The sequence below is a fragment of the Mustela nigripes genome, chromosome 2, assembly GCF_022355385.1.
Source record: "Mustela nigripes isolate SB6536 chromosome 2, MUSNIG.SB6536, whole genome shotgun sequence".
Classification (NCBI taxonomy): domain Eukaryota; kingdom Metazoa; phylum Chordata; class Mammalia; order Carnivora; family Mustelidae; genus Mustela; species Mustela nigripes.
The window spans coordinates 123,998,272-124,020,553 of NC_081558.1; positions in this window are offsets into that span (position 1 = coordinate 123,998,272).

Sequence of the window (22,282 nt, forward strand, 5' to 3'; positions counted from 1 at the left end):
ATTAATGAATGCCGGCTTTAGACCTTCCAGCTGGGCACTTGTGCCCACCACCCCCCACCCCCGCTGAGCTATGTGTCCGCCACACCGCTGTGTGCCAATGCTCGTGTGTTCCTCTGTGACAGAGGGAATGGGTCTGGGCTGAAGAAAGACTTGTCTGTGTTAGTATTTGGTTTGGGCTGTTTTGACTTTTTCCTTTACTTTTTATCTCAAGGTTATAGCTCCGTGACATGTCAACATACTGGGGGTCAGATCACTCTCCCCTGTTTGCATGTTTGGAAAATAAAGACTGTTGAAATACTCGTGTTAAACAGTACAAAGATGGCAAACAAGGAGAATATTTTGTGCTTTAATCTGAGGGGGCTTTTCTAGTGTTTGTAACCCTGACAGGCTAACCCCGACACCACCGGGGACTCACAAACCAGAGCGTACTGATGACTCGATGCGTCCCTGCCCCTTCATGGGACAAAGAGAAAGGACAGAGGTAGATTAGGGAATTCTCACTGGGCGTTTTCCCAGCCACCTCACGCAGGAATCTATCCACTCGAATCTCCTCAAAGCATAGAGACTTTCAGGGAGGGCAGCTACCGGGAAAGAAGAGAAAGTCTCATTCTGCCTCTGACCAGGGCTTCCTCTCAGCTCGACCATGTTGTCTGTGTTCCCAGTGTTCGCAGCCAGCAAGGCTCACAGGGTCCCTGCCCCCTTCTGCCCCCACTCTAGGGCCCCTGCCTTCCCTTTGGCACCTCTGGAAGGTACGTCTGCAACTCTCCGTGAAGGTGGTGGAGTCACGGTCTTTGCTGGCTGCTTTGCAGACCCTGCCTTTCCTCCTACCCAAAGAGGGCCAGCAATGTTTGCTCAAGAAAGAATGGCAGAAGTTGCACCAAACTCTTCAATCCAGCTCTGTCACTAAAAAAGGGAAGGAAGGAAGGAAGGGAAAAAGAAAAGAAAGGGAAAAAAGAAACAAAGAGAAAAGAAATATAATCTAGACTCCCCCACTCCCCCCAAAAGAGAGGTGGAATAATGTCAGGGAGGCTGACTGAGGGAGAAAAGCTGATTTGGACCCTCTCTACCTCTTTAGATAAGTTCCTTTACATGTGAGCCCTGGAAATAGCTCTGCAGGTGCTAGAGTCTTGGGTTTTGTTTTTTTTTTTTTAAGTAGGTTTCAAAGTTCCAGAAAGGGTCTGCTTTTGCCAAGACGAAAAAGGATGGAGCTCTAAGCAAGAAATGAAATGAAAATGCTTTATGGTCCCAGCAGTTTCCGGTGACTCCCTTCATTTGTTTACATAATAGAGACGGAGCTCCTGCAGCAGACCGAGCATGAACTTTAACACCAGAGAAACCTGGGCGTAAGACTAAGGATTCCATCTAAGATAGACCAGAGGAATGCAAAATTAGAATATTAACACCCTGCTAAACCCCACTCGGTAACCGACTCAAACACAACGGAAAATGAGACCTCTGCAATGGAGAAATCTGCAGCCACCACCTGAACCAAGTGATCACACTTGATATCACCAACACCAGGACAAAGAGACAGCACTACCTTCTCATACAAGGGAAGCATGCCGCATCACGTGCATAGTGTTTTTAGCCTGAATCTAATCACAAAGAAACAATCAGATAAATACAGGTTACAGGGACATTTAAAAAGCATTAGCCTGCACTCTTCAAAAATTGTCTATGTCACGAAAGGTAATAAAATATTGCAGAGACACTTGGGGCTTTCTGGGGCACCTGGGTGGCTCAGTGGGTGGATCGTCCCACTCTTCATTTCAGCTCAGGTCACCGCCCGATCTCAGGGCTGGGGGATCGAGTTGCGCATGGGGCTGTGGGCTCAGCGCAGAGTCTTCTGGAGAGTCTCTCTCTCTCTCTCCCTCCCTCTGCCCCTCTGCCTGTTCTCCCTAAATAACTAAAGACTTTAAAAAAATAATAAAGTAGGCTTTTTTTTTTTATTAGCTAATAGCGTATCAACGCTGAGTATCTTGGGAGTATGAACGACATGACCATTATCTAAGAGAAAGTCCTATTGGTGAAACTAGTTAGGTTAGTGTTCTCTATGCTTTTTTCAACTTTTCTACAGGTCTGAAAATTTTAAACTAAAATGTGAGAGAACAAAAGGGAAAACAATAGCTTTGTGAACTGCATAAAATACAGCTCTGCCAGCTTGATGACCCCCGAGAATATTGACACCTGTGGGTCACAGGTGTAGAGTGTAAGGAAAAGCTGCTCTGTCCCCCACTTTAGCACCAACATGGCGCCTGTCTTCCGCAAATAGGGAAGAGACAACAGGTATGTTGGACTACGCTGTGAAGATGAATACCTCTTGCAGACACAATGATGTGTATCACTTATACACTCTTGTCTTTCCAGCTCTTCCAGTCTCTTCACTGGATTAAAAACCTTTCTAACGCTCCTTCATAATGCCCATTTCCTTCTGCTTTTTTTTCTTTTTTAATATTTTATTTATTTATTTGACAGACAGTGATCACAAGTAGGCAGAGAGGCAGGCAGAGAGAGAGGAGAGAGCCCGATGCAGGGCTCTATCCCAGGACCCTGAGATCATGACCTGAGCCGAAGGCAGAGGCTTTAACCCACTGAGCTACCCAGGCACCCCTCCTTCTGCTTTTTACTAGCCGTTCGACTTCAGCTTTGAGTGACCCCTCTCTTCTCATAATGGCTTGGGTTTAAGGACAGCAAAGTTCAATTTTTATCCTCCCTAACTGGGAATTGTCAAATTTAGAGCCTTCCAATCTGCAAGATGTTTGGACCCAAATAGAGATTTATGCATCAACTTGTACTTACCTAGTTTAGATGCTATCTGCCTTTTGTATATCTGACCCTCGGATGTGTTTTGAAATCATCTGGAATTTATCAGAATTTTCCCATGTTTTTGCAGAGCAAAACAACTTCAGTGTGTCACCAGCAAAGACGTGCATCTTGCTGTCCATTTGCTCTCCCAAGCCCCGCAGCTGCAAGGAAATGCTCTTACTGACAGACTTGACCTCACCAGGCATCCTCCCACAGGCTACTGTGGAGATTGTCTGTCTTTTGGAAAGGCGGCTCCTATCTGGTTTAATGACAGAGATAGAGGAGCTACAGATAGAAGCGAGATTGTGACAGCAGCTATGACTGATGGTGCTTTGGCCACCGGGGAGCAGAGGGAAGAAACTAAGAAAACAGGAAGAGAGAAACAGTGGGGGTGTCTGGGGAAGAGAGGTGGAGAGAAGACGGAGAGGAAAGAAGGACAACAAGAGAGGAGTCGGAACAGAGAAGAAAACATTCCTGAAGCCAAAAACAGCTTCTTGCATCACTCACAGATCTAAAGCCTGGGTCTGGACAGAGCTGATTCCGGGACAGAGGAGCAATGCAAGAAGCCATGGGCCATTCATGTACATTTTACAAAAGATAGTTGTAGGGTGGACAAAAGGGAATTAAATAGAGGGAAAAGGCAAACAACAACAACAAAACGGGATGAGAAAGAAAGAATTCCAAGTATCTTGATATGTTCTCAGGTTATGCTTGTTTTTAAGTTGCTTTTAGGGGCAAAGCTTTAAATCCTCTGCAACAGGAAATGTACGTTCCTTCATGAATTCATTCCTTCTCTCAGCATTTTTTAAAAAAGAAAGAACCAAACTATTCAGCGAGAAACTAAACACAATTTTGGATTTAATTATATCCACGTAAAAGGCACCAGAGAGGCAGGAATGGTGAGGATGGGTTCACTGAAGTCCCCTACAGCTGTCATTATTTCTTCCATTTTCCAGATGACAAAGCTGCGGTACTAAGGTAAATAATAAAGGTGAACACAGATAATCAGAGTCAAATCCTCGTTTTGAACCTACTACTGCTCGACTCCAAAGTCTGTAATTTTTGTTGTCCAGATCAGGACACAAGTGCACTACACCTTTTAAAACACGTATGCATAGATAAAAAGTGATCCATGACATATACCAAACAGGGCTGTCCTCCAACGCAGGACATAGTAGAGGATGACGCTGTGTGCACACAAGGAGACATTTTTTAGAACTGTTATTTCTACTCCCAGTTATATATAGAGAGAGAGACAGAGAGACATTCCTGGCCCTTTCGTTTTATAAAATCAGGACAAAGGGGAGAGCCACAACCAAAGTTTCATTCCTATGTATTGAAGTCAAAATCTGGACTTTCTAGCCAGTGCATTGCCGATCTAGGTGTCCATTTCTCAGAGGTCCGTGTGTGTGCTCCTGGCCTTCATGCAGAGAGGGACTGTGCTGTTGTTCCATGTACTGTTCTCGAATGGCTGGTCGAGGGGGCACAGGCTAAGCCAAACCAGTAAGATGAGGAGTTGTGTAATGCGGTAGGAAGAGACCATGGCTGTGAGACCTTGAATAAATCAAAACCTCTCGTAATCTGGTGTCCTTCTCAGCGACATGTGGAGGTTAGAGGAGATAATTTCTCAGATTCCTTCCATATCTCAGATTCCGTGACTTGAAATAAATCCCCAAGGAGCTAAAGTGCCTGCAGGGCCAAAATGCCTGTCCCCTCCAGAAGCCTTTATCAGCAAAAATGTTATCTCCTTGAGGACTGGGAACCACCAACTGGATCCACCTCTGGTGGGTATAAGCAATGGAAACAAAACCAGCGGGGTGCATGGTCTCTTGACCAACTGGATTCCTGCGAGAGAGATTTCCTGGAGAGTTCCTCTGCAGAGGCCTCCCTGGGCCCTCAATACACACACACACAGGCAGCCAGGAGGCCAACACTCACCAGTTGCATAATTAACAGCCTCTGAGTAACAAATCAGTGATCTCGACCCAGCTCTGGAGACGGTGTCATGAAATAATTAAAACTTGTCAACCAACACAGCAGAGGCCTGAAAGGGCAAGGGCTGAAGGAGCATAGGGCCAAATCACTCTTCTTCTATCTCCTTGATAAGGGATGCAGAGCTGGGAGGAACTGTAACATCTGAAGTCATGGAGTTTGGTGTAGGGGGCTTGTGAGGTGAGAGTTCAGGGAGAATTGGCTGTGGCTGAACTCGAACACTGATCCCCGTCCATGAGCTGAGGGTTAACCTCACTCTCACTACATCAGCTTTTTTTTTTTTTTTTTTTTTTTTTTGAGAGAGAGAAAGAGCGAGCATGGGAGGAGGGGTGGGAGCAGAGGGAGACGGAGAGAGACTCTTTTTTAAGGCTCCACACCAGGTGTGGAAGGCCAGCTGGGGCTCCGTCTCAAGACTCGGAGGTCAGGACCTGAGCCAAAATCAAGAGTCAGACGCTTAACCAACTAGCCACCCAGGCGCCCCTCTAAATCAACTTCTGATGAGCCAGGGAACCAAGTCCTTACTCTATTTTCCAAGCAATGGTTAAAAGATCAGGAACCTCAGTTTTCTGTATATTTGTAATACGGGAAAGCAAGGTGAGCTAAAAATGGCACAACAGTTGGTTCGCTGCCTCAGTTCATCCAGGTCTCTGTTCAAAAAGCCCCTTGTCACATACCTTGCTCGTTAACCTATCCCCTTCCCCCTACTGACCTTACTCATTACCACCTGACTTCATTCTTCATCACTCTGGGCTCATTTGTTTTCTGTGTGTCTTCCCAACGAGAGAGAAAGCTCCATGAAGGTAAGGACTTTGTTTGGCTCACTGCTCAGTTTCAGAGCCCGGAACATCATCTGGCCTGTAGTAGATGCTTAGTGGGTATTGACGAATGAGTGAAACTGCTTATCACTCTTACTAGTTTCTCTAGACCCATTTGCTGACAAAGCTAGCTCCTCGGGTCTTCACTTAGAAACATCTGATGTCTCAGTCCCTTAAATCTCTCCATCCCCTCTCAAGCAAATCCATACAGGAACACAAAGGAAATCTTCCATAGTCGCTCTCTCAGCTGCGAGACGGCACTGTAAATCCGTGTGCATTGGATGTGAATACATGGGAGAGGCGTTCCCGTGCTGGCATTATTTTGGCCTTGCTATACCAGCATGTGACCTACTGCCCCATGACTCTGTGCTAAATAGAGGAAGATGCAAGGTCACAGACCAACCTCGTGAGTCTAGCGAGAACTTCCGCCTTGGGGAGAAAGCTCTAAGGATGATGCTGACTTTTAAAGCAGCTCATGCCCACTGGTGATCTCATTGGATGGTTTTTATGTATCTGTGTATTCAAGGTTTTATTTACTTCTTCCTCTGACTTCTTTTCATGGATAACAACTATTTCCCCCTACTCTGTAGGAAAAGGATAGAAAAGATATTAAAATTTTTATTCACAAGGGACACCTGGGTGGCTCAGTCAGTTAAGCAGCTGCCTTCAGCTCAGGTCATGACCCCTGGGTTCTGGGGCCAAGTGCTGCATCAGGCTCCCTGCTCAGCGGGGAGTCTGCTTGTCTCTCGGCCCCTCCCCCTTGTGCGTGCACATGCGCGCGCGCACCTGTGCTCACTCTCTCTCAAATAAATAAATTCTTTAAAAAGAATAAAATAAGGCGCCTGGGTGGCTCAGTGGGTTAAGCTGCTGCCTTCGGCTCAGGTCATGATCTCAGGGTCCTGGGATAGAGCCCTGCATCCGGCTCTCTGCTCTCTCTCTGCCTGCCTCTCTGCCTACTTGTAATCTCTCTGTCAAATAAATAAATAAATAAATCTTTAAAAAAAATAATAATAAAATAAAAATTTTATTCAAGGGAATTTGATTATACAAATGCTCCACACAGATGATATTGTGATCTTTTCTGAGATAGGACAACTGACAAACTAAGGTCATCCTTCTGATACAAGGAGTTGGGTAGCTAGAATAAACATCGCCTACTTTTACCAGATGATGGTATCGTTTTTGTGTACAAAGGCCCACACTTTCCTCTCTTTTTTCAACAATGCAGATATCCTGCCCTGGTTTTTATTTATTTATATATTTATTTTAAAGGCGGGAGGGGAGAAAAGGACATTTCATGGGAATTTCCTGGTACTTTCCCTTCTCCTTGTCCCAGTACGTAAGCCTTTCTGCTGCTTTCTCTTGGTCCACCCAAAGCTAATTGACATTAAAGATAAAAGCTAGGCTCCTGGGCCAGCCTCCTGGATCCAATGGACAAGTTCACTAAAAAGCAGCATGTGGGGCAATGAGAATGAAAAGCACATAGCAACGACCGGACTGGGCAAGCGCGGAATGGAACCGACCTGAGCGATCAGCCATTCCAGGCCTGTCGCTTCGCAGACGAATTCCACGGTTGAAACCCCAAGCTGCCGCCTTCACCAACAGGTTCGCAAGCCCTTTGTGACCGACGATCTTTCTGCTATAACTACGTTTAGCGCTAGGTGTTGCTCTACTGCTATTTCTAGACCCGATTGCTTTGCTACAGAAGCCCAGCCTCCTAATTTGAGTTCCCTTCTGCAAATGCTGTTTTGAAGACGGTATCCTGCTAGTATTTGCTCTGTTTCATGGAAGCAGTTTCATTTAAATGGCTCAGGTGGGGCCTACAGAACGGAATCCACCGAAAACAGCTGCTTTGGAAAGAAGGGATCAATTCGTGCCAGGGAAAGGCGACTCCAAAGTCAACTTTTTAAAATTGTCCTAATTCAAATATTTACTTAAACTCTGTTTTTATATTATGCGCAATGCAAGGGTAATGACATTGTTGCTGTGTGTTTCCTGGAACTGACCGTCTGCTACAAGGCCACAGATAAAGTTTGTTTATAGAAAAAAAAAATAAGTTTAGCACTATTCTATTTGGGGTTTAATACTCCCACACACACACCGAGGGGGAGAAAGGACACTTTCTAGAATCTTTCTTTCCCGTGGCAGCAGAGCACAGAAATGCTTTAACCCCCTCTAGTGACAGATGGATCATTACTAAGATTAGTTCGTTTTTCGTTTGAGGGGTTCAGGTTCATTTGACACCACAGGGAGAAACAGGTCCTGCTTGAAGAATTTCACTGTTTAGGTAGAGGGCAAATTTTCAATCCGCCTTTAAGTTTTAATGGGAATGAAATTCAGCTATTAAATATGGATCTTTAACATCATTACACAGTGCTTTCAACTTGGATACATTTTTTTTTAAGATTTTATTTATTTATTTGAGAGAGAGAGAGTGCATGGGAGCAGGGGGAAGGGCAGAGAAGGAGGAAGAGAGAGTCTGCAGCAGACTCCCCACTGAGCGAAGAGCCCTACTCGGGGTGGGTCAAGATTGTGACCTGAGCTGAAACCACAATTCAGATGTTTAAGGGACTGAGCTAACCAGGTGGTGCTCAATTTGGATAAATTCGACATAAACTCAGCATAAATGTTCAAGTTCTACAAGTCAAATGTCATAATCCTCCAATACTGAGTTTAAAATCGTCACGCATGTGACAAAACAATGTCTAGCGCATTGTTGCTAAACATGTTATTATTTTCAGTTTTGGTTATTTGTAAGACCAGTAATCAGGCAGTGATGCTAATGACAGTCCTACATTTTTAGCAGAAGGAAAATGGAAAAAGGAAGCCAGGGTGGAAGCATCCTAATCTCATTACCAAGCTTAGCGTAGAGGGAGAGTATATGAAAGTTAGCTACGAGGAGCCAGAAAACTGAAGTTTCTTTTCAGTCTAGTCCAAAAGAGAGGGTTCCTTCCAATTTTTACAGTTCAGGCCTCAGGCTGAAAAAACTAAGTACTTGGCTGAAGCTTGACTTTCTTACAAAATGTTCTTTTCAGCTTTTTCCCCAGCACAAGCCAGCCTTTCTTTTCTGAAGATTCTATTTCCTTTATATCCTTTGAGGATAAAACTATGCTTTGTGGTTTTTATACCATATTCACTTAGGATATTTAAAAGCAGAGTGAATTCCACTTTTTCTCCCAATTCTCTCTTCACAGAGGTTCCCCTTTCGTTGCTCCCAATAGCCTCGATGATGATGTAAAGTAGTATCCCCTAGGATCTTTGCACTTCATTTGTTATGCTCCATATTAAAGATGGACAACTTTTCAAAAGGGATAGGTCAAACTCCTGATCCGTGCTCTTATAAATGTAGGGTCCAAAGCATTTATGTGTTAAGAAAATTGTCTATTTCCTATGAAAGGGAAAGAGAGAAGAATTTTTGAGAGCATCTATTTTGGAAGTCATGTTTTTAGTGAGTGGCAGGAAGGAGAGGCACCATGGCATAGACACTGAGGAAATTTCTGCCATCTTTAGTCAGACCCACTTCTGTATGGACCATTTTTGGTAAGTCTACCCGCGTGTGTAGGGGGAAGAAACGTAAGAGCTATGAAAATAGACTTGTCATTTATATACCCAGACATGCATACATGAAACACAAAATGCTTACCCTTTGTTTTTTCTCCATGCGAAACAGATCAAAGTTTTGTTTTTATTTTAAATGCCAGTGTATGAGCCCTTCTAATGTCATCTCCTAATCTTTTCCATCCCTTTTTATTCTCCAAGCAGGTTACATTTACATAATTCTAAAAAGGTGAATATGTCTCCCGCACTTGCTTAAAAGTTCTTTCCAGCCTAGCTTAACAATCCTTATTTTTCACATTTGTTCCAAGACTGAGACTAAAATCTCTCTACCAAAAGCAAAATAAAAGCCAAATTCCTATGCTTTTGCCTCATCTCATGTTTTGTTATTCTATGTTCCCTAATCATACATTCTGTAAACATTGAAATGGGCACATGTTCTGTGGTCGGGAAGCAAGGCTATGTAGTTAACACAAGTTACGATCTCCAGAAGAGGTCCATTTTAGGCCATATGCAATTTGTATTTTGTCTCCTCTCTTGATAGTGAAAAAAGAAAGAAAGAAAACAACAACAACAACCGTGGAGTACATTATAAAACCCAACTCTACACATTTTGGGGCCAATGATAAAGCGTAAGTTTTTAACGCTCCCAGCAGGGTCGACATTGGCCCAAACTGAAGCCTGGAGATGTGCTTGCTGAGGTCCACACAAGACAAAGGAGTGATGAGGGCAGACCATATTATTGCAAGGTGCCCCTAGAAAGCGTATGAAAGTCTAGCACTACTGAAGTCTAGAAATGTTGACTTACAACCAGCTAAGCCCACACACACTGCGGTGAATTCATTTTATGTGTTTATCATAACAGCAATAAAAAATTTCCCCAAATCAACTTAGTTTTTCTTATTAATGTGGGGTTAAAGACAGTAATGATAAGAGAGACATTTCAAAGAGTGCCTGCACTTTTGTTGAATAAAAAAAGTATTTACGACATAGATTTAGTTATGTTTTGAAAAGTCTAATAATTTCATTTAGACAAACCATGTGCTCTATTTCCTTAGAGGAGAGATTTGCAGCTTTTTTGGGTGTACTTTTTAGCGAGCGAAAGTCTTCCTTTTGAATAGCCACATCAGGGAAATCTGGGGATGAGCAATCCAGAGGTTCTCCTTACTTAATCCAAGTGTGGCCTTTGTAAACAGAGGGCCTATTTCCATAGAATACGTGAGTTACCTTTGACCCGCATTTTCTCATGATGAATGATAAAGGAATGTGCTCTTCGATGTACATTAGTTTTCCCTTCAGATTTTTTTCTAAAATATTTCAAAACACTCTGATTCCCCAGGCTATCCCATTTTCTTTTGACCTGACTCCCTCCAGCAGAATTCAGTGGGAGAGCGTCTCCTGTCTCCTTCTGGGTGTCTGCCATTCTTGCCACAAGGTCTCCCACACTCATTTCCTCCAGCGGCCTCTAGGCGGCCCTGGGCCCTGGGCCTTCATCCAACAGCTGACGTGATGCTGCCTCCGCTGTATGTCCTTGGCAGCTGGTCTTAGTATGGTCTAGCCCATTATCTCTGGTCTAGGCTTCTGGCCTTCACTCTCCTTCCTTGTGACTTTTCTTTCCCAGGGGACTCCTCCGCCTCACACAAATCCAGCTGGCCCTGGAACTGCCCTAGGCTTCTCTGAATTTGCAACAGTTTCGGCTAGCCTGGGGGTCCTCTGTTACATAAAGATTGGGGCTATCACTACCAGTCATCAACTGCATTGTGTTTAGCACTGTTTGACTCTATAGAAAGATAGGAAGGAAGGAGGGTGGGAAGAAAGGAAGAGGAAAAGAAGGAAGGAAGGAAGGAAGGAAGGAAGAGGAAGTTAATTTTCAAAAGATGAAAGGACTAGAAATGGAAATCCTAAAAGGTACATGGTTCTGTCCCTTCTGTAGGAAGTTTATCTACTTAGTTATGATTATTCATATCTGAACACACTGCAGATTTCATAAGATGACAAAATCAGAGAGGATATCTAGATCCCAACTTTTTTTTTTTTTTTTTTTTTTTAAGATTGTATTCATTTATTTGAGAGAGACAGAGAGTGCGTATGTGCGCCAGAGTGCGGGAGCAGGGGCAGGGGAAGGGCAGGCAGAGGCTGAAGCAGACTCAGGGATCATGACCTGACCAGAAGGTAGATGCTTAACTGACTGAGCCACCCTGGCACGCTAGATGCCAACTTAAAGACTTCTGCCGAACAGTCAACCAATGCCACTCAAGCTAGCCAGGAAGCTCCTCTTATAGGAGATGGCATTGCAAAGAACATCTTCTCTGCCTAGGTCCAAGTCCAGGTTCACGGTTTTAGCACAGGAGGGTAGAAAACATCCTCTATCCATGAATCTCAAATTCAGTTGTGACCTGGACTTCAGACACAAGCTTAGAATAACACTTTTCGGAAGTCCTTGTGCAACATTTTTGCACAAATACTCTCAATGGGGAGGAAGTTACAAGTTAGGGAAATTGTGTAAAGGTATCTGTTCTTTAGCTGATCTAAGTATTGGATCCAAACAAGTGTGGGAACTTTAAGAAGACTGGCAGTTGTAGTATTGGTCCAATGGCAATGCTGGTGAAGTTGGAATGTTTCCCAAATTCTCTGCAATGAGGAACACCTCTCTGTCCCCTTTCCGACACTCAGTGCAACCGGGTCAGTAGGACACAAATATATGAGTAATGAAGGCTGTCAACTAATCAGAGAACAGAGGAATATTCTTTACCTTCTCATTAACACTGCCCAATATCATAGTAGTTTTCGGCCAGGGAAGTGCTTGTAGATCATCCAAGCTTGCGGAAGGATCAAATACTCGGTGTTTTGGACCCACTCTCTCTCCAGTCATCTCCCATTCCAGACATCTTTTTTTTTCACCCATCAGAGGAAACTTCCATCCCACATTCTCCCTGCTTTTCCTCATTCTCCTTCCCTAACATTTCCACCTAGCAGCTGGTGAAGGTCAGCTTCTCTATCCGCACCCAAGCCTTATCTACCTCTCAAGGTAGCCTTAGGTTGTCCCTCCCTGACTTGCACAGTACCTGCTTCCTGTCTTCACTGTACCATTGATCTCTATCGTAGCACTGTAACTTTTCACGTTCTAATCTGGATGCCCCAGTTAGGATGTAAGCTCCCTGCAGGCCAGGGATTCTATTTTCCTCCGGTAGCCTCCAAACCATGCTCAGCGTTTAGCATAGGTTAGGTGTTCAATAAGTTATGGCTGAATAATTAGTTCATATTCTCTAGAGCCAGTTTTTTTTTTTTCTGAACGCTGGACATCAGTTTTCATTTTCCAGTTTCCTGTGACCTTCCTCTTCTTTCTGACTCATTACCGAGCACAGACTCTGCGATTGCAGCTACAATGTGTTTACTATTCCTGGAATGTCAAACATCTTGGTTTAGAAACTGGAACTTAGAGCGGCTGAGTTCTCTTCTTATCTGATTCTTCACTTATCTTAGCTTTAACCCTTGTGGCTGTTCTCTATTTTTTAGCTTAAAAGTTATTCCCTTTCATAAAGACAAGGCTTAAATAGAAATTAAATTCTTGTGCTTTCTCTTTTCCCTGTTTGGCCCAGCAATGCTTTCATCTCTTCTTCCTCCTATTTCTTGCTCCAACTATTGCTTTAGGAAATAGTCTTTTAAATTTAAACTTAGTCTTTTTCATGAGGCCCCTTATTCAGGATTTGAGATTTTCTAATCAGATTCTTATTCTTTTGAGTTTTGTGTCCCTTTTTCTATCTTTTCTATCTCTTCTTTGGAGGGCCAAGAAACTCCAAGAACATTTCCTGAAGGGTATCTTGCTAGGCAATCATGTCAGAATTTCTCTAAATGTTTTTTAGAAATCTGATTTTCTAATGTTTAGCGTTTGTGTGTGAGTATATTCAGGGTTTCCATTTTTGGCTGTTGTAAATGCTAAGAAAAAAAAAATAGACACTTTCTGGTCTCAAATTGACAACCCAACTTTACAACTGAGGGGAACTAGAAAAAGAAGAACAAACTAAATGCAAAGCTAGCAGAAAGAAGGAAATGCTGAACTTTAGAGCAGAGATCAGTGAAAGAGAGATGACAAAAACAATGGAAAAAATCAATGAAATCAAAGTTGGTTCTTTGAAAAAATCAACAAAGTTGACAACTTTTAGCTAGACGGAGTAAAGGAAAAAAAAAAAGGGAAACCCAAGTTACTAAAATCAGAGATCAAAGTGGCACAATATTATTGATTCTACAGAAACAGAATTTTAAGAGAATACTAAACAATGTACATCAAAAAATCAGATAACCTACATAAAATGAACAAATAACTAGAAACACAAAACCTACCAAAAGCAAAATATGCTGCATTATATCACATATGATTATATAATAATAATATATACATGATGGAATACTAGTCAGTTTTAAAAAGGAAGGAAATTCTGTAATATGCCACAGTATGCATGAAACTTGAGGACATTACCGTATGTGAAATAAGCCAGACACAAAAAGTCAGTGCTCTACTAACTTTGGGCTTTATTCTTTTTCTAATTAATTTCGGTATAAGGCTAGAAGGTTTGAGATTTTCCTTGTTTCTTGAGGTAGGGCAGTATCACTGTAAACCTCCCTCTTAGAACTACTCTTGTTGTGTGGGGTGTCTGGGTGGCTCAGTGGATTAAGCCTCTGCCTTCAGCTTGGTTCCTGATCTCAGGGTCCTGGGACTGAGCCCCACCTCGGTCTCTCTGCTTGGCGGGGAACCTGCTTTCCCCTCCCTCTCTGCCTGCCTCTCTGCCTACTTGTGATCTCTGTCTGTCAAATAAATCAATAAAATCTTTAATAATAATAATATAATAATAATAATAAAAGAACTGCTCTTGTTTTGTACCAAAGATTTGGGAATGTTCTGTTTCCATTTTCATTTGTCTCCAGGTATTTTAGAAATGTTCTCTTTAATTTCTTCATTGACCCACTGACTGTTCAGTAGCATGTTGTTTAGTCTCTATGTGTTTGTTTTTCCTTTTTTTTGTTTTTTCTTTTATTTGATTTCTAATTTTCACACTGCTGTGGTCAGAATCCTTGATATGACTTCAATCTTATTGAGACTCTTTTGTAGCCTAACATGATCTATTCTGGAGAACACTCCAGGTGCACTTGAAAAGAATGTATATTATGTTGTTTGGGGATGGGATGTTCTGTATTCATTTGTTAAGTTCATCTGCTTCTAATGTATTGCTCAAAGCCACCGTTTCTTTATTACTTTTCCACCTGGATGATCTATCCATTGATGTAAGTGGGGTCTTAAAGTCCCCTACTATTATTGTATTACTGTCGGTTTCTCCTTTCATGTTAATATTTGCTTTACATATTTAGGTCCTCCTAACGTTGGGTGCATAGGTATTTATAATTGTTATATATTCTTATTGGATTGATCCCTTTATCATTATGTAATGTCCTTCTTGGTCTCTTGCTAGTTTGTTTTAAAATCTATTTTGTCTGATATAACTGTTGCTACCCCAGCTGTTTTGTTAGTTTTCTTCTATTGCATGAAATCTTTTTCCATCCTTTCACTTTCAAGTCTGTATGTGTCTTTAGGTCTGAAGTGAGTGTCTCGTAGACAGCATATAGACGGGTCTTGCTTTTTTTTAACCACTTAGTCAGTCTATATCTTTGATATAGAGCATATGATAGGAGCATTTAGTCCATTTACATATAAAATAATTATTGCTAATATGTACTTAGCAAATGGTACTTGTTACCATTTTATTCATTGTTTCCGGTTATTTTTGTAGTTTCCCCATTCTCTTCTTGCTCTCTACTTCTGTGATTTGATGACTTTCTTTAATAATATTCTCTGATTCCTTTCTTTTTATTTTTAAAAAATATTTTATTTATTTATTTTATAGAGAGTGAGAGAGAGAGAGAGCACACAGCAGGGGGAGCGGCAGGCAGAGGGAGAGGGAGAAGCAGGTTCCCCGAGGAACAGGGACCCTGATGTGGGGCTCGATCCCAGGACCCTGGGGTTCTGACCTGAATCAAAGGTAGATGCTTAACCAACTGAGCTACCCAGGCTACTTTTTGTTTATCTATTATAGGTTTTCAGTTTGTGGTTACCATGAGGTTCATAGATAATATTCTATAGATAGCAGTCTATTTTAAATCGCTTAAGTTCAAACACATTCTAAGAGCACTAGATTTTTACTTCCCCAACCACAATTTATGAATTTGATGTCATATTTTACATTTTTTATTTTGTGTATTCCTTAATTTTTTGCCTTTATTTGACAAATTGATGATTAGTTTTCATCCACTTTAACTGTGTGTAAATTTTTGAAAGTGGTGACAGATACACAGGTAACCAATGTGTAGACCTTGTTGATGAATCTTCATCCTTGTTATGTTTTCTGGACAACTGTACGAAGGTGGTATGGAACATTCCTTATTCCTTTGGCCCAAACAGCTTTGTTGAGCCTGGTGTCAATGCACACATCTGGAATTCCCACCTCCTCCAGAGCAAATTTCTGGATCTCTTTGAGTGCCCAAGGGGCACACTTCTTGAAACTCACGCTATGGATATGCTTGTGAATGCAGATGGTGTATTCTCTGGTCACTATGATGTCACTGGTAATAGAATAGGCTTCTTTGCAGGAGCCATTCTGTCAGGCCCCTGCTTGGAAAGGAAGAGTGAGAGGTATTATGGGAGTGGAAAGCAATGTTGGCTCTTTAACTAATTTTATAGATATAGTTGTTTTTACCACTTTTGTCTTTTAAATGCCATAGAAGCTTTACAAGTGATCGAACCACTACTTTTACTAAATGTTTGCTTTTACCAATGAAATTTTGTCTTTCATAATTTCTTTCTAATTATGCTCCCCCCTCCTCCCACTTAAGCCAGTAAGGATGGCTTAGTTGTGATAAATTCCTATAACTTCTGTTTGCCTGGGAAACCCTTTCCCTCTCCTTCAATTCTGAATAATAACCTTGCCAGGCTAAGTATTCTTGGCTGTAAGGTTTTTTCCTTTCCACACTTTTGACTATACAGTGCCACTCCTTTCTAGCCTGCAGACTTTCTGCTGGAAAATCAGCTGATAGCCTTATGGGTGTTCCCTTGTACATAACTAGTTGCTTCATTTTCTTTATTTCTTTGAACAGATTTTAACTTATTCATTGTTCAATAATTATTGTTCAATAGTTATATGCAAAATTTGGGTGATCCATATTTAATTAGTGTAAAATTAAAAAGCTATGTTGCTTACTATCCATATGCTGTAATTGGTATACAGCTAGCTTAATTATATAAAAACAAAGCTCAAAGGAAAAAAAATGAAGTTAATATATTTCTCATTTTTTAACTATTGAACTGAAATTGCATTTGAACATTTACTGCAAATATCAATCTTTATTAAGTGTTAGCCTAACTGACTTCTTAAAGTTCTGGCTTTGTAAACAAAGTGACGAGAAAAGATTCCTAGGTTTGTATATACTATATATTAATCAACCTATTTGCATAAGATTGAAGCTTACAGAAATTTTCTTACAGTTAATTGAAAGAAGATTAACATAAGAATACACTCTATAACTTATTTGTTTGTTACTTAGAAATCAGAATTTCTGAGAACAAACATTAAACTGTACTACCCAAAGGAAATTGTCTTGCAATTTTCAGAAGAGTAGGAATAAAAGATTAAATTATTTGTTAATGACATTTATACATTACAATTAACATATATTAATTATATATTAATATATACCAATAATAGAATTTATATTTAATGAAATTTATATCAATATATTAATTAATGTATAATGCACATACAATGAATAATTCTTATTAATTTATTAATGAGAAAAATCTTATCAATTAATTAATATGTTTGATTATGAGAGCGAGCACATGAGTGGGGCCAAGGGGTGGGACTGTGGGACAGGGAGAGAGAATCCTAGGCAGGTTCCATCGCCAAGGGCAGAGGGGGTACACAGGGCTGTATCTCAGGACCCTGAGATCATGACCTGAGCTGAAATCAAGAGTCAGATGCTTAATCAACTGAGCCACCCAGGTGCCGCAAGGAGAAAATTGTTTCAATAAGACATTTTGATAGATGTAGGCATCCCTCACGTTTTTCTTGAAGTAAAAATAATTAAAATAATGTGAGGCCACAAACATCAGCAAATAATTGTGGAAGAGGCATAAATTAAGTTGTGGAAGAATTTGAGAAACAAGTGTTAGAACAAATTACACTGAGAGGTTTGCTACACAGTTGGAGGAAAGAATGAATGTTTCTATAATGTCTGGGTTCCTGTTGGATTCCACTTGAATTAAATGCTAAAAGTAATTTTTGAGTTTCATTTAAGCAGTGGTGGTCCATCAACAGAGGTCATACTGCCTGCTTCACTGGAATATTCTGGAAATTGGGGGCGGGGGTGCGGTTTTTATCAACAGTGACTGGGAGTCACTTGCTGACATGTAATGGGTAGAAGTTGGGAGTTCTAGAAGTTTGCTATGTGTGGGATGGTTTTTTACAATGAAGAGCTGTCCCTTGTCCCACACAACTTCCAAAGGTCTCATTGGACATTCATGTAAGCAACAAGCCTGCTAATAGCCTAGAACCTAAACTTTTTTACATATAAATATAAAATATTGCTTGCATACTTTTCATAGACACTGCATTTTTGGAGTAACCAGTGTACAAATGGAGGAAAAACTGTACTTTGTTTGGAACTTTGCTAAAAGCTGTTTCCCCATAATTCTCGTTCATTCATCAGTTATAGGCTGATTGCCTGTAACTGACTTGGCAGCAAAATCTGACCTGAGCTGATTTGAGGCTATTTGGAAAATTATGTCACTCACAGCAACACCTTAACCGTCAACACCTTTATCCGTCAACAGTTGTAACTGTCACATTCAACTGTCAGCATAAAGCAATTATGTTGACCTTCCCTATTCAAGATGTCCAGCTCTGGGGAGACCAGTAGCACTGTAATCACTTGCAAACTTACTAAAAATGCTCAGTCCTAGACCTGTGAAATCTGAATCCATATTTTAACAAGAACCACAGGTCACTTATATACACATCAAAACTTGAGGAGCAATTACGTAGACCATAATTAGATGGAAATCTGTCTTAAATAAAAATGTATTCACTGTAGGGGTGCCTGGGTGGCTCAGTGGGTTAAAGCCTCTGTCTTCAGCTCAGGTCAAGACTCCAGGGTCCTGGGATCGAGCCCTGCATCGGGCTTTCTGCTCAGCGGGGGAGCCTGCCCTCCCCACTCTGTCTCTGCCTACCTCTCTGCCTACTTGTGATCTCTCTCTGTCAAATAAATAAATAAAATCTTTTAAAAAATGTATTCACTGCAGGTAATACCAACATCTGATCCTTCTACTTATGTCTTCTGATGTTGTTTGAGAATTTTACATATTGAGAGATAGGCTATTTCACTATAACTTACTTTCTCTTCTCTTTTAGTGCCAATACATTATATGTGATTTTTGAAATGATTAATTAATTCCATTTCAAGATAATAAAGAGGTTGTTGCCACAATACAAAGGGTGTGTTGTTCTGATAGGGGCTGAGAGCTGCTGAATAATGGAAAGATGTACCAACAGAGAAAATATATATTCCCAACATATATGAATTCCATAATAAAAACAATGTTTATTGGAAAAACTGTGTCAATGTCACCACTGACAGGAGAACTGCTTTGTCTGGAATAAAATTTGTATTCTGGGATAGAGATACATAAATAGCTTCAAAAATATGTTTATTCACTGCATCATTCAGAGGTAAGAAGTTCTTGCAGCAAAGGAAGTGAAGCTAGAAGTGTACAAATCGTTATAAGATGTCGCTGATAGAGATAATAGTATAAAAGCCAGGGCTTTAAGCTATTGTAAACTATTCACTGTTCTAAGTAGATGATGAATGATGTCGAAAACATTCTGTATCTTGGACAGGGTCTTCAATTTCATCATGGCTGAGTACTTTGCAGAATTGTCCAACATAAAGGAACTACATGTTCTTATTTTTAAAAAACATTAGTGTTCACATTCTGTCTTTTCTAGGATAACAAGTGCCTAGCAATTCTGTTATGGGACAGCAGAAATTTAAAACACCCTATACCTCCGAAATGAAAGTGTTCCTTTGATCACAAGTGGGAGTTTCTACTTTTGAAGGAAAGTTGGACTGTGGTGTGAGCGTAATGATAACATACCTTTGCAAGTGCTTCCTTCCTGATTGGCTTGAGAAAAACATGCCACCTGTAAAAATGCTCATATCTGCCCACTTAAAAAACTTGGAGGTAGACATTATGAATTTATTTTAGAAATCTTCCCCCAAATGATTATCAAATGGGTTTTGGCTCTCCTTGCTAAAAACAATTGTTAAAACTGTAAAAACTATAAAAAAAAAAACAACCACTAACCTCTGATTAGTTGAAAAGAAAATACTGTTCTTTAAGATACAGAATGAATTGGTGAGAGTAGGAAAAGGCTTTTAAAGTGTTCTTTGACTGAAGAGTCTGTTCAGTTCTGTTTTAATTCAGGTTCCCCTGATGCCTTATTTGCAATTCTAAAACTCAAGAAACTCTGAAAACCAAGTTTTGTTCATAACTCACTTGACAACAAAACCTGATCTGCATTGGTTTAAGGCTATCAAGTATTGGGATGCCTGGGTGGCTCAGTCATTAAGCGTCTGCCTTCAGCTCAGGTCATGATCACAGGGTCCTGGGATGGAGCCCCGCATCGGGCTCCGTGCTCATCAGGAAGCCTGCTTCTCCCTTCTCCCATTCCCCCTGCTTGTGTTTCCTTTCTCACTGTGTCTCTATCAAATAAATACATAAAATCTTCCCCCTCCCAAAAAAAGACTATCAAGTGTGTTCATTTTTACGTGCAGTGTGCTTATTACATCTTTTGCTGCAAAACTATAAGGGGTTCAATTGTGGGGTGCAATCCCAGGGCTTGCTGGGGGTGAATATAATATATGCTATATGAATTTTCCCAAATTTATAAAATTCTGAATATCCTATTTTTTTCTGGTCCTAAGGGTGTTGGAGCCCATGGGCCTGTGCAGATTCCCAGCAGTGAACAGGAGATGAGTAAAGAATTCGAAAGTATTTTTGATGTTATGCAAGGTTCTTTCTTATTGTATTTTTATATTAAGGATCTATAATTCTGAAATTTGTCCCCTGATTTTTTTTGTTGTTATAAGGATAGCACAGTTACATCTTTGGGCAGAGGGTCTGTAAGCCAAAGTTAAAATGTAAGCCAAAGGGACACCTGGGTGGCTCAGTTGGTTGGGCAGCTGCCTTCGGCTCAGGTCATGATCCCAGCGTCCTGGGATGGAGTCCCACATCGGGCTCCTTGCTCGGCAAGGAGCCTCCTTCTCCCTCTGCCTCTGCCTGCCATTCTGTCTGCCTGTGCTCGCTCTCTTTCCCTCTCTCTCTCTCTCTCTGATAAATAAATAAAATATTAAAAAAAAATGTAAGCCAAATAAATTGTCCCTGATAAAGAAACCGTTCATTCATTCATTCCACTTTGTCTTTACACAGAAATACTCTGAGCTCAACTGAAGTGTGAGCTAAGAGGTTTTTGAGAGCTGCTTTTGCTCTATCTGGGGTGTGAGCATAGGGGTGTCCTGACTGGCCTTACAAACTACCCAAAGACACGAGTTTGGAAGTGCCCATCTGATTCAACAGACTGTACAAGTGTGAGATCCTATGCCAGCAACAATTTAGAGTGAGTGTCTATCCCTAGGATTGCACTTCTAGAAAATGAAAAAGATGCAGGGAGACGAAAATGTTTCCCAACCCCTTTAGCTGCTGGCAACTGTTTACCAAGAAAACACTTCCAAAATTCTCTGGAGGTTCTATAAATTAGAAGGCACATAGGCAGGCTCCAAGTGGCTTTCACCCTGGAAAGTTTCGCCTTTCTTACTACCATTAAAGAAACCTTTTATAACAAGTCCTTCTATTTCTGTTCTAAGCAAAAACATTTGCTGGTATGACAGACATAACTTTCTAAATCTAAATTGAACTAGGAAAGTATAAAACCAAACAAGTGTTTGCAGAAATATTTTTCTTAAAGAATGCAAAGAATGCTAATTATAATGGAGGAGAAGGGTTCTGATGCTAGATGATTCTGAGACTAAAGATGTCATATCTGATTTCAACCAGCACTGCAGTTAGGAATGAAGAGGCTGAATTGGTTGTATGTTTATATAGGTGAAGGCTGAGTAAAGAACTTGACGGGAAAGAAATCTGTCTGTAATTTTAAAATAGGAATATGTACGGAACAGGAACGGGACTAAAGGTGGTAGAACTAAGTTCTACAGGGGTAAACTCTAAGAGCTCAAATTTTCATTTCACAAACAAATAGAACATTTGCCTCACTGAAAATAAAAATTGCAAAATGAATGAAACTAATTGGCCCCACCGATGGCTTCACTAATTCGTCTCCCCATGAACTTTTTAATATTGGGGAAAAGTAGTGGATATTAGGCTCATCCTGAATATCTGGCTTTCTGAATATTGGTTTCTATCCTTCCTATACCAAGATACAGAATCTGACCACTTCTATCACCTCCCCGACTCTCGCTCAAGTCCACCCCTTCTTGGGCAGCTGCTGTGTCTTCACGCTTCGACCTTCACCCCCCGTGGGGTCTATTCCCCACGCAGCAGTCTGTGTGGCCCTTCTGAAACAGAAGTCAGAGCACGACATTCTTTGGCCTGAAGCTTTCGACATCAACTGACATTAAATTCAGGTTTCTTCCTTTTAGACACTGGCTCCCTGTTTCCCCTGTGATTTCAGTCTGTTACTTTTCTCCTTGCTCACGGCACTCTGTTCACCTTTGCCTCCTTAGCCTTCCTTGAAAACACCAAACACATGTCCGTCTCATGGCCTTTGTACCTCCTTAGTCCCTCTGCCTAGATGATCTATCCTCAGGCATCTGCAAGCCTTGCTCCTTTCGTTCTGCTCTAATGTTACCTTATCCGGGAAGCCTTCCCTGTCTCCCCCAACCCCACCAGTGAAGCTTTTTTCATTACCCTGGTTTATAGTCCTCCACGGTACCAGCCTCTCCTCTATATTTCAGGTCTGTCTGCCTACAGACAGACTTCCATTCAGGCAGACAGA